This window comes from Amblyomma americanum, chromosome 8 (assembly GCF_052857255.1).
Source record: "Amblyomma americanum isolate KBUSLIRL-KWMA chromosome 8, ASM5285725v1, whole genome shotgun sequence".
Taxonomy (NCBI): Eukaryota; Metazoa; Arthropoda; class Arachnida; order Ixodida; family Ixodidae; genus Amblyomma; species Amblyomma americanum.
Window position 1 is genome coordinate 129,379,975 of NC_135504.1, and position 16,436 is coordinate 129,396,410.

The following is a 16,436-nucleotide window of genomic DNA, read 5'->3' on the forward strand; positions in this document are numbered from 1 at the left end:
TATGGCTCAAAACAACGAGATACATCGTTTTAGATCGAAACTAGCAAGATTCACGGGCATCGATTTTACAAGTCTTCGAAGAGTAGACGAGAGAAAGGTGTAAACTTTTTCTCTCAGAACTGTGCAAAAACTTGTATTACGGCTCAAAACAACGAGATACATCGTTTTAGATCGAAACTAGCAAGATTCACGGGCATCGATTTTACAAGTCTTCGAAGAGTAGACGAGAGAAAGGTGTAAACTTTTTCTTTCAGAACTGCGCGAAAACTTGTATTCCGGCTCAAAACAACGGGATACATCGTTTTAGATCGAAACTAGCAAGATTCACGAGCATCGATTTGTTTACAAGTCGTCGACGAGTAGACAAGAGAAAGGTGTAAACTTTTTCTCTCAGAACTGCGCGAAAACTTGTATTACGGCTCAAAACAACGAGATACATCGTTTTAGATCGAAACTCGCAAGATTCACGGGCATCGATTTTACAAGTCTTCGAACAGTAGACGAGAGAAAGGTGTAAACTTTTTCTCTCAGAACTGCGCGAAAACTTGTATTCCGGCTCAAAACAACGGGATACATCGTTTTAGATCGAAACTAGCAAGATTCACGAGCATCGATTTGTTTACAAGTCATCGACAAGTAGACGAGAGAAAGGTGTAAACTTTTTCTCTCAGAACTGAGCGAAAACTTGTATTCCGGCTCAAAACAGCGGAATACATCGTTTTAGATCGAAACTAGCAAGATTCACGAGCATCGATTTTACAAGTCGTCGAAGAGTAGACGAGAGAAAGGTGTAAACTTTTTCTCTAAGAACTGCGCGAAAACTTGTATTCCGGGTCAAAACAACGGGATACATCGTTTTAGTTCAAAACTAGCAAGATTCACGAGCATCAATTTTACAGGTCGTCGAAGAGTAGACGAGAGAAAGGTGTAAACTTTTTCTCTCAGAACTGCGCGAAAACTTGTATTCCGGCTCAAAACAACGGGATACATCGTTTTAAATCGAAACTAGCAAGATTCACGAGCATCGATTATACAAGTTGTCGAAGAGTACACGAGAGAAAGGTGTAAAATTTTCTCTCAGAACTGAGCGAAAACTTGTATTCCGGCTCAAAACAACCGGATACATCGTATTAGGTCGAAACTAGCAAGATTCACGAGCATCGAGTTTACAAGTCGTCGAATAGTAGACGAGAGAAAGGTGTAAACTTTTTCTCTCAGAACTGCGCGAAAACTTGTATTCCGGCTCAAAACAACGCGATACATCGTTTTAGATCAAAACTAGCAAGATTCACGAGCATCGATTTTACAAGTCCTCGAAGAGTGGACGAGAGAAAGGTGTAAACTTTTTCTCTCAGAACTGCGCGAAAACATGTATTTCGTCTCAAAACAATGGGATACATTGTTTTAGATCGAAACTAGCAAGATTCACGAGCATCGATTTTACGATTAGTCGAGGAGTAGACGAGAGAAAGGTGTAAACTTTTTCTCTCAGAACTGCACGAAAACTTCTATTCCGGCTCAAAACAACGGGATAAATCGTTTTAGATCGAAACTAGCAAGATTCACGAGCATCGATTTTACAAGTCGTCGAAGAGTAGACGAGAGAAAGGTGTACACTTTTTCTCTCAGAACTGCGCGAAAATTTGTATTCCGGCTCAAAACAACGGGATTCATCGTTTTAGATCGAAACTAGCAAGATTCACGAGCATCGATTTTACAAGTCGTCGAAGAGTAGACGAGAGAAAGGTGTAAACTTTTTCTCTCAGAACTGCACGAAAACTTGTATTCCGGCTCAAAACAACGGGATACATCGTTTTAGATCGAAACTAGCAAGATTCACGGGCATCGATTTTACAAGTCGTCGCAGAGTGGACGAGAGAAAGGTGTAAACGTTTTCTCTCAGAACTGCGCGAAAACTTGTATACCGGCTCAAAAAGCGGGATACATCGTTTTAGATCGAAACTAGCAAGATTCACGAGCATCGATTTTACAAGTCGTCGAAGAGTATACGAGAGAAAGGTGTAAACTTTTTCTCTCAGACTGCGCGAAAACTTGTATTCCGGCTAAAAACAACGGGATACATCGTTTTAGGTCGAAACTAGCAATATTCACGAGCATCGATTTTACAAGTCGTCGAATAGTAGACGATAGAAAGATGTAAACTTTTTCTCTCAGAACTGCGCGAAAACTTGTATTCCGGCTCAAAAAAACGGGATACATCGTTTTAGATCGAAACTAGCCAGATTCACGAGCATCGATTTTGCAAGTCCTCGAAAAGTAGACGAGAGAAAGGCGTAAACTTTTTCTCTCAGAACTGCGCGAAAAACTTCTATTCCAGCTCAAAACAACGGGATACATCGTTGTAGATCGAAACTAGCAAGATATACGAGCATTGATTTTACAACTCGTCGAAGAGTAGACGAGAGAAAGGTGTAAACTTTTTCTCTCAGAACTGCGCCAAAACTTGTATTACGGCTCAAAACAACGAGATACATCGTTTTAGATCGAAACTAGCAAGATTCACGGGCACCGATTTTACAAGTCTTCGAAGAGTAGACGAGAGAAAGGTGTAAACTTTTTCTCTAAGAACTGCGCAAAAACTTGTATTCCGGGCCAAAACAACGGGATACATCGTTTTAGTTCAAAACTAGCAAGATTCACGAGCATCGATTTTACAAGTCGTCGAAGAGTGGACGATAGAAAGGTGTAAACTTTTTCTCTCAGAACTGCGCGAAAACATGTATTTCGTCTCAAAACAACGGGATACATTGTTTTAGATCGAAACTAGCAAGATTCACGAGCATCGATTTTACGATTAGTCGAGGAGTAGACGAGAGAAAGGTGTAAACTTTTTCTCTCAGAACTGCACGAAAACTTCTATTCCGGCTCAAAACAACGGGATAAATCGTTTTAGATCGAAACTAGCAAGATTCACGAGCATCGATTTTACAAGTCGTCGAAGAGTAGACGAGAGAAAGGTGTACACTTTTTCTCTCAGAACTGCGCGAAAATTTGTATTCCGGCTCAAAACAACGGGATTCATCGTTTTAGATCGAAACTAGCAAGATTCACGAGCATCGATTTTACAAGTCGTCGAAGAGTAGACGAGAGAAAGGTGTAAACTTTTTCTCTCAGAACTGCACGAAAACTTGTATTCCGGCTCAAAACAACGGGATACATCGTTTTAGATCGAAACTAGCAAGATTCACGGGCATCGATTTTACAAGTCGTCGCAGAGTGGACGAGAGAAAGGTGTAAACGTTTTCTCTCAGAACTGCGCGAAAACTTGTATACCGGCTCAAAAAGCGGGATACATCGTTTTAGATCGAAACTAGCAAGATTCACGAGCATCGATTTTACAAGTCGTCGAAGAGTATACGAGAGAAAGGTGTAAACTTTTTCTCTCAGACTGCGCGAAAACTTGTATTCCGGCTAAAAACAACGGGATACATCGTTTTAGGTCGAAACTAGCAATATTCACGAGCATCGATTTTACAAGTCGTCGAATAGTAGACGATAGAAAGATGTAAACTTTTTCTCTCAGAACTGCGCGAAAACTTGTATTCCGGCTCAAAAAAACGGGATACATCGTTTTAGATCGAAACTAGCCAGATTCACGAGCATCGATTTTGCAAGTCCTCGAAAAGTAGACGAGAGAAAGGCGTAAACTTTTTCTCTCAGAATTGCGCGAAAAACTTCTATTCCAGCTCAAAACAACGGGATACATCGTTGTAGATCGAAACTAGCAAGATATACGAGCATTGATTTTACAACTCGTCGAAGAGTAGACGAGAGAAAGGTGTAAACTTTTTCTCTCAGAACTGCGCCAAAACTTGTATTCCGGCTCAAAAAAAACGGGATACATCGTTTTAGATCGAAACTAGCAAGATTAACGAGCATCGATTTTACAAGTCTTCGAAGAGTAGACGAGAGAAAGGTGCAAACTTTTTCTCTCAGAACTGCGCGAAAACTTGTATTACGGCTCAAAACAACGAGATACATCGTTTTAGATCGAAACTAGCAAGATTCACGGGCACCGATTTTACAAGTCTTCGAAGAGTAGACGAGAGAAAGGTGTAAACTTTTTCTCTAAGAACTGCGCAAAAACTTGTATTCCGGGCCAAAACAACGGGATACATCGTTTTAGTTCAAAACTAGCAAGATTCACGAGCATCGATTTTACAAGTCGTCGAAGAGTGGACGATAGAAAGGTGTAAACTTTTTCTCTCAGACTGCGCGAAAACTTGTATTCCGGCTCAAAGCAACAGAATGCATCGTTTTATATCGAAACCAGCAAGATTCACGAGCATCGATTTTACAAGTCGTCGAAGAGTAGTCGAGAGAAAGGTGTAAAATATTTTTCTCAGAACTGCGCGAAAACTTGTATTCCCGCTCAAAACAACAAGATACATCGTTTTAGATCGAAACTAGCAAGATTCATGGGCATCGATTTTACAAGTCTTCGAAGAGTAGACGAGAGAAAGCTGTAAACTTTTTCTCTCAGAACTGCGCGAAAACTTGTATTCCGGTTCAAAACAACGGGATACATCGTTTTAGATCGAAACTAGCAAGATTCACGAGCATCGATTTTACAAGTCGTCGAAGAGTAGACGAGAGAAAGGTGTAAACTTTTTCTCTCAGAACTGCGCGAAAACTTGTATTCCGCCCTAAAACAACGGAATACATCGTTTAGATCGAAACTAGCAAGATTCACGAGCATCGATTTTACAAGTCGTCGAAGAGTAGACGAGAGAAAGGTGTAAACTTTTTCTCTCAGAACTGCACGAAAACTTGTATTCCGGCTCAAAACAACGGGATACATCGTTTTAGGTCGAAACTAGCAATATTCACGAGCATCGATTTTACAAGTCGTCGAATAGTAGACGAGAGAAAGATGTAAACTTTTTCTCTCAGAACTGCGCGAAAACTTGTATTCCGGCTCAAAAAAACGGGATACATCGTTTTAGATCGAAACTAGCAAGATTCACGAGCATCGATTTTGCAAGTCCTCGAAAAGTAGACGAGAGAAAGGCGTAAACTTTTTCTCTCAGAACTGCGCGAAAAACTTCTATTCCAGCTCAAAACAACGGGATACATCGTTGTAGATCGAAACTAGCAAGATATACAAGCATTGATTTTACAACTCGTCGAAGAGTAGACGAGAGAAAGGTGTAAACTTTTTCTCTCAGAACTGCGCCAAAACTTGTATTCCGGCTCAAAAAAACGGGGGACATTGTTTTAGATCGAAACTAGCAAGATTAACGAGCATCGATTTTACAAGTCTTCGAAGAGTAGACGAGAGAAAGGTGCAAACTTTTTCTCTCAGAACTGCGCGAAAACTTGTATTATGGCTCAAAACAACGAGATACATCGTTTTAGATCGAAACTAGCAAGATTCACGGGCATCGATTTTACAAGTCTTCGAAGAGTAGACGAGAGAAAGGTGTAAACTTTTTCTCTAAGAACTGCGCGAAAACTTGTATTCCGGGCCAAAACAACGGGATACATCGTTTTAGTTCAAAACTAGCAAGATTCACGAGCATCGATTTTACAAGTCGTCGAAGAGTGGACGATAGAAAGGCGTAAACGTTTTCTCTCAGAACTGCGCGAAAACTTGTATTCCGGCTCAAAACAACGGAATACATCGTTTTAGATCGAAACTAGCAACATTCACGAGCATCAATTTTACAGGTCGTCGAAGAGTAGACGAGAGAAAGGTGTAAACTTTTTCTCTCAGAACTGCGCGAAAACTTGTATTCCGGCTCAAAACAACGGGATACATCGTTTTAAATCGAAACTAGCAAGATTCACGAGCATCGATTATACAAGTTGTCGAAGAGTACACGAGAGTAAGGTGTAAAATTTTCTCTCAGAACTGCGCGAAAACTTGTATTCCGGCTCAAAATAACCGGATACATCGTATTAGGTCGAAACTAGCAAGATTCACGAGCATCGAGTTTACAAGTCGTCGAATAGTAGACGAGAGAAAGGTGTAAACTTTTTCTCTCAGAACTGCGCGAAAACTTGTATTCCGGCTCAAAACAACGCGATACATCGTTTTAGATGAAAACTAGCAAGATTCACGAGCATCGATTTTACAAGTCGTCGCAGAGTGGACGAGAGAAAGGTGTAAACTTTTTCTCTCAGAACTGCGCGAAAACATGTATTCCGGCTCAAAACAACGGGATTCATCGTTTTCGATCAAAACTAGCAAGATTCACGAGCATCGATTTTACAAGTCCTCGAAGAGTAGACGAGAGAAAGGTGTAAACTTTTTCTCTCAGAACTGCACGAAAACTTGTATTCCGGCTCAAAACAACGGGATACATCGTTTTAGGTCAAAACTAGCATGATTCACGAGCATCGATTTTACAAGTCGTCGAATAGTAGACGAGAGAAAGGTGTAAACTTTTTCTCTCAGAACTGCGCGAAAACTTGTATTGCGACTCAAAACAACGTGATACATCGTTTTAGATCGAAACTAGCAAGATTCACGAGCATCGATTTTACAAGTCCTCGAAGAGTAGACGAGAGAAAGGTGTAAACGTTTTCTCTCAGAACTGCGCGAAAACTTCTATTCCAGCTCAAAACAACGAGATACATCGTTGTAGATCGAAACTAGCAATATTCACGAGCATCGATTTTACAAGTCGTCGAATAGTAGACGAGAGAAAGATGTAAACTTTTTCTCTCAGAACTGCGCGAAAACTTGTATTCCGGCTCAAAAAAACGGGATACATCGTTTTAGATCGAAACTAGCAAGATTCACGAGCATCGATTTTGCAAGTCCTCGAAAAGTAGACGAGAGAAAGGCGTAAACTTTTTCTCTCAGAACTGCGCGAAAAACTTCTATTCCAGCTCAAAACAACGGGATACATCGTTGTAGATCGAAACTAGCAAGATATACAAGCATTGATTTTACAACTCGTCGAAGAGTAGACGAGAGAAAGGTGTAAACTTTTTCTCTCAGAACTGCGCCAAAACTTGTATTCCGGCTCAAAAAAACGGGGGACATTGTTTTAGATCGAAACTAGCAAGATTAACGAGCATCGATTTTACAAGTCTTCGAAGAGTAGACGAGAGAAAGGTGCAAACTTTTTCTCTCAGAACTGCGCGAAAACTTGTATTATGGCTCAAAACAACGAGATACATCGTTTTAGATCGAAACTAGCAAGATTCACGGGCATCGATTTTACAAGTCTTCGAAGAGTAGACGAGAGAAAGGTGTAAACTTTTTCTCTCAGAACTGCGCGAAAACTTGTATTCCGGCTCAAAACAACGGAATACATCGTTTTAGATCGAAACTAGCAACATTCACGAGCATCAATTTTACAGGTCGTCGAAGAGTAGACGAGAGAAAGGTGTAAACTTTTTCTCTCAGAACTGCGCGAAAACTTGTATTCCGGCTCAAAACAACGGGATACATCGTTTTAAATCGAAACTAGCAAGATTCACGAGCATCGATTATACAAGTTGTCGAAGAGTACACGAGAGTAAGGTGTAAAATTTTCTCTCAGAACTGCGCGAAAACTTGTATTCCGGCTCAAAATAACCGGATACATCGTATTAGGTCGAAACTAGCAAGATTCACGAGCATCGAGTTTACAAGTCGTCGAATAGTAGACGAGAGAAAGGTGTAAACCTTTTCTCTCAGAACTGCGCGAAAACTTGTATTCCGGCTCAAAACAACGCGATACATCGTTTTAGATGAAAACTAGCAAGATTCACGAGCATCGATTTTACAAGTCGTCGCAGAGTGGACGAGAGAAAGGTGTAAACTTTTTCTCTCAGAACTGCGCGAAAACATGTATTCCGGCTCAAAACAACGGGATTCATCGTTTTCGATCAAAACTAGCAAGATTCACGAGCATCGATTTTACAAGTCCTCGAAGAGTAGACGAGAGAAAGGTGTAAACTTTTTCTCTCAGAACTGCACGAAAACTTGTATTCCGGCTCAAAACAACGGGATACATCGTTTTAGGTCAAAACTAGCATGATTCACGAGCATCGATTTTACAAGTCGTCGAATAGTAGACGAGAGAAAGGTGTAAACTTTTTCTCTCAGAACTGCGCGAAAACTTGTATTGCGACTCAAAACAACGTGATACATCGTTTTAGATCGAAACTAGCAAGATTCACGAGCATCGATTTTACAAGTCCTCGAAGAGTAGACGAGAGAAAGGTGTAAACGTTTTCTCTCAGAACTGCGCGAAAACTTCTATTCCAGCTCAAAACAACGAGATACATCGTTGTAGATCGAAACTAGCAAGATTCACGAGCATTGATTTTACAAGTCGTCGAAGAGTAGACGAGAGAAAAGTGTAAACTTTTTCTCTCAGAACTGCCCGAAAACTTGTATTCCGGCTCAAAACAACGGGATACATCGTTTTAGATCGAAACTAGCAAGATTCACGAGCATCGATTTTTCAAGTCTTCGAAGAGTAGACGATATAAAGGTGTAAACTTTTTCTCTCAGAACTGCGCGAAAACTTGTATTACGGCTCAAAACAACGAGATACATCGTTTTAGATCGAAACTAGCAAGATTCACGGGCATCGATTTTACAAGTCTTCGAAGAGTAGACGAGAGAAAGGTGTAAACTTTTTCTCTCAGAACTGCGCGAAAACTTGTATTCCGGCTCAAAACAACGGGTTACATCGTTTTAGATCGAAACTAGCAAGATTCACGAGCATCGATTTTACAAGTCGTCGACGAGTAGACGAGGGAAAGGTGTAAACTTTTTCACACAGAACTGCGCGAAAACTTGTATTCCGGCTCAAAACAACGGGATACATCGTTTTAGATCGAAAGTAGCAAGATTCACGAGCATCGATTTTACAAGTCGTCGAAGAGTAGACGAGAGAAAGGTGTAAACTTTTTCTCTCAGAACTGCGCGAAAACTTGTATTCCGGCTCAAAACAACGGAATACATCGTTTTAGATCGAAACTAGCAAGATTCACGAGCATCGATTTTACAACTCGTCGAAGAGTAAACGAGAGAAAGGTGTAAATTTTTTCTCTCAGAACTGCACGAAAACTTGTATTCCGGCTCAAAACAACGGGTTACATCGTTTTAGATCGAAACTAGCAAGATTCACGAGCATCGATTTTACAAGTCGTCGACGAGTAGACGAGGGAAAGGTGTAAACTTTTTCACACAGAACTGCGCGAAAACTTGTATTCCGGCTCAAAACAACGGGATACATCGTTTTAGATCGAAAGTAGCAAGATTCACGAGCATCGATTTTACAAGTCGTCGAAGAGTAGACGAGAGAAAGGTGTAAACTTTTTCTCTCAGAACTGCGCGAAAACTTGTATTCCGGCTCAAAACAACGGAATACATCGTTTTAGATCGAAACTAGCAAGATTCACGAGCATCGATTTTACAAGTCCTCGAAGAGTAGACGAGAGAAAGGTGTAAACTTTTTCTCTCAGAACTGCACGAAAACTTGTATTCCGGCTCAAAACAACGGGATACATCGTTTTAGATCGAAACTAGCAAGCTTCACGAGCATCGCTTTTACAAGTCGTCGATGAGTACACGAGGGAAAGGTGTAAACTTTTTTCTCAGAACTGCGCGAAAACTTGTATACCGGCTCAAAACAACGGGATACATCGTATTAGATCGAAACTAGCAAGATTCACGAGCATCGATTTGTTTACAAGTCGTCGACGAGTAGACGAGAGAAAGGTGTAAACTTTTTCTCTCAGAACTGCGCGAAAACTTGTATTACCGCTCAAAACAACGAGATACATCGTTTTAGATCGAAACTAGCAAGATTCACGAGCATCGATTTTACAAGTCCTCGAAGAGTAGACGAGAGAAAGGTGTAAACTTTTTCTCTCAGAACTGCACGAAAACTTGTATTCCGGCTCAAAACAACGGGATACATCGTTTTAGGTCGAAACTAGCATGATTCACAAGCATCGATTTTACAAGTCGTCGAATAGTAGACGAGAGAAAGGTGTAAACTTTTTCTCTCAGAACTGCGCGAAAACTTGTATTGCGACTCAAAACAACGTGATACATCGTTTTAGATCGAAACTAGCAAGATTCACGAGCATCGATTTTTCAAGTCTTCGAAGAGTAGACGAGATAGAGGTGTAAACTTTTTCTCTCAGAACTGTGCAAAAACTTGTATTACGGCTCAAAACAACGAGATACATCGTTTTAGATCGAAACTAGCAAGATTCACGGGCATCGATTTTACAAGTCTTCGAAGAGTAGACGAGAGAAAGGTGTAAACTTTTTCTTTCAGAACTGCGCGAAAACTTGTATTCCGGCTCAAAACAACGGGATACATCGTTTTAGATCGAAACTAGCAAGATTCACGAGCATCGATTTGTTTACAAGTCGTCGACGAGTAGACAAGAGAAAGGTGTAAACTTTTTCTCTCAGAACTGCGCGAAAACTTGTATTACGGCTCAAAACAACGAGATACATCGTTTTAGATCGAAACTCGCAAGATTCACGGGCATCGATTTTACAAGTCTTCGAACAGTAGACGAGAGAAAGGTGTAAACTTTTTCTCTCAGAACTGCGCGAAAACTTGTATTCCGGCTCAAAACAACGGGATACATCGTTTTAGATCGAAACTAGCAAGATTCACGAGCATCGATTTGTTTACAAGTCATCGACAAGTAGACGAGAGAAAGGTGTAAACTTTTTCTCTCAGAACTGAGCGAAAACTTGTATTCCGGCTCAAAACAGCGGAATACATCGTTTTAGATCGAAACTAGCAAGATTCACGAGCATCGATTTTACAAGTCGTCGAAGAGTAGACGAGAGAAAGGTGTAAACTTTTTCTCTCAGAACTGCGCGAAAACTTGTATTCCGGCTCAAAACAACGGGTTACATCGTTTTAGATCGAAACTAGCAAGATTCACGAGCATCGATTTTACAAGTCGTCGACGAGTAGACGAGAGAAAGGTGTAAACTTTTTCACTCAGAACTGCGCGAAAACTTGTATTCCGATTCAAAACAACGGGATACATCGTTTTAGATCGAAACTAGCAAGATTCACGAGCATCGATTTTACAAGTCGTCGAAGAGTAGACGAGAGAAAGGTGTAAACTTTTTCTCTCAGAACTGCGCGAAAACTTGTATTCCGGCTCAAAACAACGGAATACATCGTTTTAGATCGAAACTAGCAAGATTCACGAGCATCGATTTAACAACTCGTCGAAGAGTAAACGAGAGAAAGGTGTAAATTTTTTCTCTCAGAACTGCACGAAAACTTGAATTCCGGCTCAAAACAACGGAATACATCGTTTTAGATCGAAACTAGCAAGATTCACGAGCATCGATTTTACAAGTCGTCGAAGAGTAGACGAGAGAAAGGTGTAAACTTTTTCTCTCAGAACTGCGCGAAAACTTGTATTCCGGCTCAAAACAACGGGATTCATCGTTTTAGATCGAAACTAGCAAGATTCACGAGCATCGATTTTACAAGTCCTCGAAGAGTAGACGAGAGAAAGGTGTAAACTTTTTCTCTCAGAACTGCACGAAAACTTGTATTCCGGCTCAAAACAACGGGATACATCGTTTTAGGTCGAAACTAGCATGATTTATTTATTTATTTATTCACGTTGCCTCACAGGCTCCAAGCATGGAGTATTGTGTGAGGGGGGATTACATAAATAGGGGTAATAACAGGAGCATGAATGACACGATTATATAATGCTGATTGACTGTTAGTACTCATTAAACAGTAAGTACATCATTATACAATAGTTATTGACGCGTCAGTAATTAGAAAAAATGGCTGTTATTTCGGTCCTAAAAGAAGCTGGATCACGAATATTGACGATGTGTTCCGGAAGACCATTCCAGTGAACAATAGCCTGCGGCAAAGCGGATGAATTGAATGCAACAATTTTACAAGTCGTCGAATAGTAGACGAGAGAAAGGTGTAAACTTTTTCTCTCAGAACTGCACGAAAACTTGAATTCCGGCTCAAAACAACGGAATACATCGTTTTAGATCGAAACTAGCAAGATTCACGAGCATCGATTTTACAAGTCGTCGAAGAGTACACGAGAGAAAGGTGTAAACTTTTTCTCTCAGAACTGCGCGAAAACTTGTATTCCGGCTCAAAACAACGGGATTCATCGTTTTAGATCGAAACTAGCAAGATTCACGAGCATCGATTTTACAAGTCCTCGAAGAGTAGACGAGAGAAAGGTGTAAACTTTTTCTCTCAGAACTGCACGAAAACTTGTATTCCGGCTCAAAACAACGGGAAACATCGTTTTAGGTCGAAACTAGCATGATTCACGAGCATCAACTTTACAAGTCGTCGAATAGTAGACGAGAGAAAGGTGTAAACTTTTTCTCTCAGAACTGCGCGAAAACTTGTATTGCGACTCAAAACAACGTGATACATCGTTTTAGATCGAAACTAGCAAGATTCACGAGCATCGATTTTTCAAGTCTTCGAAGAGTAGACGAGATAGAGGTGTAAACTTTTTCTCTCAGAACTGCGCGAAAACTTGTATTACGGCTCAAAACAACGAGATACATCGTTTTAGATCGAAACTAGCAAGATTCACGAGCATCGATTTTACAAGTCCTCGAAGAGTAGACGAGAGAAAGGTGTAAACTTTTTCTCTCAGAACTGCGCGAAAACTTGTATTCCGGCTCAAAACAACGGGATACATCATTTTAGATCGAAACTAGCAAGATTCACGAGCATCGATTTGTTTACAAGTCGTCGACGAGTAGACGAGAGAAAGGTGTAAACTTTTTCTCTCAGAACTGCGCGAAAACTTGTATTCCGGCTCAAAACAACGGGATACATCGTTTTAGATCGAAACTAGCAAGATTCACGAGCATCGATTTGTTTACAAGTCATCGACAAGTAGACGAGAGAAAGGTGTAAACTTTTTCTCTCAGAACTGAGCGAAAACTTGTATTCCGGCTCAAAACAGCGGAATACATCGTTTTAGATCGAAACTAGCAAGATTCACGAGCATCGATTTTACAAGTCGTCGAAGAGTAGACGAGAGAAAGGTGTAAACTTTTTCTCTCAGAACTGCGCGAAAACTTGTATTCCGGCTCAAAACAACGGGTTACATCGTTTTAGATCGAAACTAGCAAGATTCACGAGCATCGATTTTACAAGTCGTCGAAGAGTAGACGAGAGAAAGGTGTAAACTTTTTCTCTCAGAACTGCGCGAAAACTTGTATTCCGGCTCAAAACAACGGAATACATCGTTTTAGATCGAAACTAGCAAGATTCACGAGCATCGATTTAACAACTCGTCGAAGAGTAAACGAGAGAAAGGTGTAAATTTTTTCTCTCAGAACTGCACGAAAACTTGAATTCCGGCTCAAAACAACGGAATACATCGTTTTAGATCGAAACTAGCAAGATTCACGAGCATCGATTTTACAAGTCGTCGAAGAGTAGACGAGAGAAAGGTGTAAACTTTTTCTCTCAGAACTGCGCGAAAACTTGTATTCCGGCTCAAAACAACGGGATTCATCGTTTTAGATCGAAACTAGCAAGATTCACGAGCATCGATTTTACAAGTCCTCGAAGAGTAGACGAGAGAAAGGTGTAAACTTTTTCTCTCAGAACTGCACGAAAACTTGTATTCCGGCTCAAAACAACGGGATACATCGTTTTAGGTCGAAACTAGCATGATTTATTTATTTATTTATTCACGTTGCCTCACAGGCTCCAAGCATGGAGTATTGTGTGAGGGGGGGATTACATAAATAGGGGTAATAACAGGAGCATGAATGACACGATTATATAATGCTGATTGACTGTTAGTACTCATTAAACAGTAAGTACATCATTATACAATAGTTATTGACGCGTCAGTAATTAGAAAAAATGGCTGTTATTTCGGTCCTAAAAGAAGCTGGATCACGAATATTGACGATGTGTTCCGGAAGACCATTCCAGTGAACAATAGCCTGCGGCAAAGCGGATGAATTGAATGCAACAATTTTACAAGTCGTCGAATAGTAGACGAGAGAAAGGTGTAAACTTTTTCTCTCAGAACTGCACGAAAACTTGAATTCCGGCTCAAAACAACGGAATACATCGTTTTAGATCGAAACTATCAAGATTCACGAGCATCGATTTTACAAGTCGTCGAAGAGTACACGAGAGAAAGGTGTAAACTTTTTCTCTCAGAACTGCGCGAAAACTTGTATTCCGGCTCAAAACAACGGGATTCATCGTTTTAGATCGAAACTAGCAAGATTCACGAGCATCGATTTTACAAGTCCTCGAAGAGTAGACGAGAGAAAGGTGTAAACTTTTTCTCTCAGAACTGCACGAAAACTTGTATTCCGGCTCAAAACAACGGGAAACATCGTTTTAGGTCGAAACTAGCATGATTCACGAGCATCAATTTTACAAGTCGTCGAATAGTAGACGAGAGAAAGGTGTAAACTTTTTCTCTCAGAACTGCACGAAAACTTGTATTGCGACTCAAAACAACGTGATACATCGTTTTAGATCGAAACTAGCAAGATTCACGAGCATCGATTTTTCAAGTCTTCGAAGAGTAGACGAGATAGAGGTGTAAACTTTTTCTCTCAGAACTGCGCGAAAACTTGTATTACGGCTCAAAACAACGAGATACATCGTTTTAGATCGAAACTAGCAAGATTCACGAGCATCGATTTTACAAGTCCTCGAAGAGTAGACGAGAGAAAGGTGTAAACTTTTTCTCTCAGAACTGCGCGAAAACTTGTATTCCGGCTCAAAACAACGGGATACATCATTTTAGATCGAAACTAGCAAGATTCACGAGCATCGATTTGTTTACAAGTCGTCGACGAGTAGACGAGAGAAAGGTGTAAACTTTTTCTCTCAGAACTGCGCGAAAACTTGTATTACGGCTCAAAACAACGAGATACATCGTTTTAGATCGAAACTCGCAAGATTCACGGGCATCGATTTTACAAGTCTTCGAAGAGTAGACGAGAGAAAGGTGTAAACTTTTTCTCTCAGAACTGCGCGAAAACTTGTATTCCGGCTCAAAACAACGGGATACATCGTTTTAGATCGAAACTAGCAAGATTCGCGAGCATCGATTTGTTTACAAGTCGTCGACAAGTAGACGAGAGAAAGGTGAGAACTTTTTCTCTCAGAACTGAGCGAAAACTTGTATTCCGGCTCAAAACAGCGGAATACATCGTTTTAGATCGAAACTAGCAAGATTCACGAGCATCGATTTTACAAGTCGTCGAAGAGTAGACGAGAGAAAGGTGTAAACTTTTTCTCTCAGAACTGCACGAAAACTTGTATTCCGGCTCAAAACAACGGGATACATCGTTTTAGATCGAAACTAGCAAGATTCACGAGCATCGCTTTTACAAGTCGTCGATGAGTACACGAGGGAAAGGTGTAAACTTTTTTTCTCAGAACTGCGCGGAAACTTGTATACCGGCTCAAAACAACGGGATACATCGTTTTAGATCGAAACTAGCAAGATTCACGAGCATCGATTTGTTTACAAGTCGTCGACGTGTAGACGAGAGAAAGGTGTAAACTTTTTCTCTCAGAACTGCGCGAAAACTTGTATTACGGCTCAAAACAACGAGATACATCGTTTTAGATCGAAACTCGCAAGATTCACGGGCATCGATTTTACAAGTCTTCGAAGAGTAGACGAGAGAAAGGTGTAAACTTTTTCTCTCAGAACTGCGCGAAAACTTGTATTCCGGCTCAAAACAACGGGATTCATCGTTTTAGATCGAAACTAGCAAGATTCACGAGCATCGATTTTACAAGTCCTCGAAGAGTAGACGAGAGAAAGGTGTAAACTTTTTCTCTCAGAACTGCACGAAAACTTGTATTCCGGCTCTAAACAACGGGATACATCGTTTTAGGTCGAAACTAGCATGATTAACGAGCATCGATTTTACAAGTCGTCGAATAGTAGACGAGAGAAAGGTGTAAACTTTTTCTCTCAGAACTGCGCGAAAATTTGTATTGCGACTCAAAACAACGTGATACATCGTTTTAGATCGAAACTAGCAAGATTCACGAGCATCGATTTTTCAAGTCTTCGAAGAGTAGACGAGATAGAGGTGTAAACGTTTTCTCTCAGAACTGCGCGAAAACTTGTATTACGGCTCAAAACAACGAGATACATCGTTTTAGATCGAAACTAGCAAGATTCACGAGCATCGATTTGTTTACAAGTCGTCGACGAGTAGACGAGAGAAAAGTGTAAACTTTTAATCTCAGAACTGCGCGAAAACTTGTATTACGGCTCAAAACAACGAGATACATCGTTTTAGATCGAAACTAGCAAGATTCACGAGCATCGATTTGTTTACAAGTCGTCGACGAGTAGACGAGAGAAAAGTGTAAACTTTTTCTCTCAGAACTGCGCGAAAACTTGTATTACGGCTCAAAACAACGAGATACATCGTTTTAGATCGAAACTCGCAAGATTCACGGGCA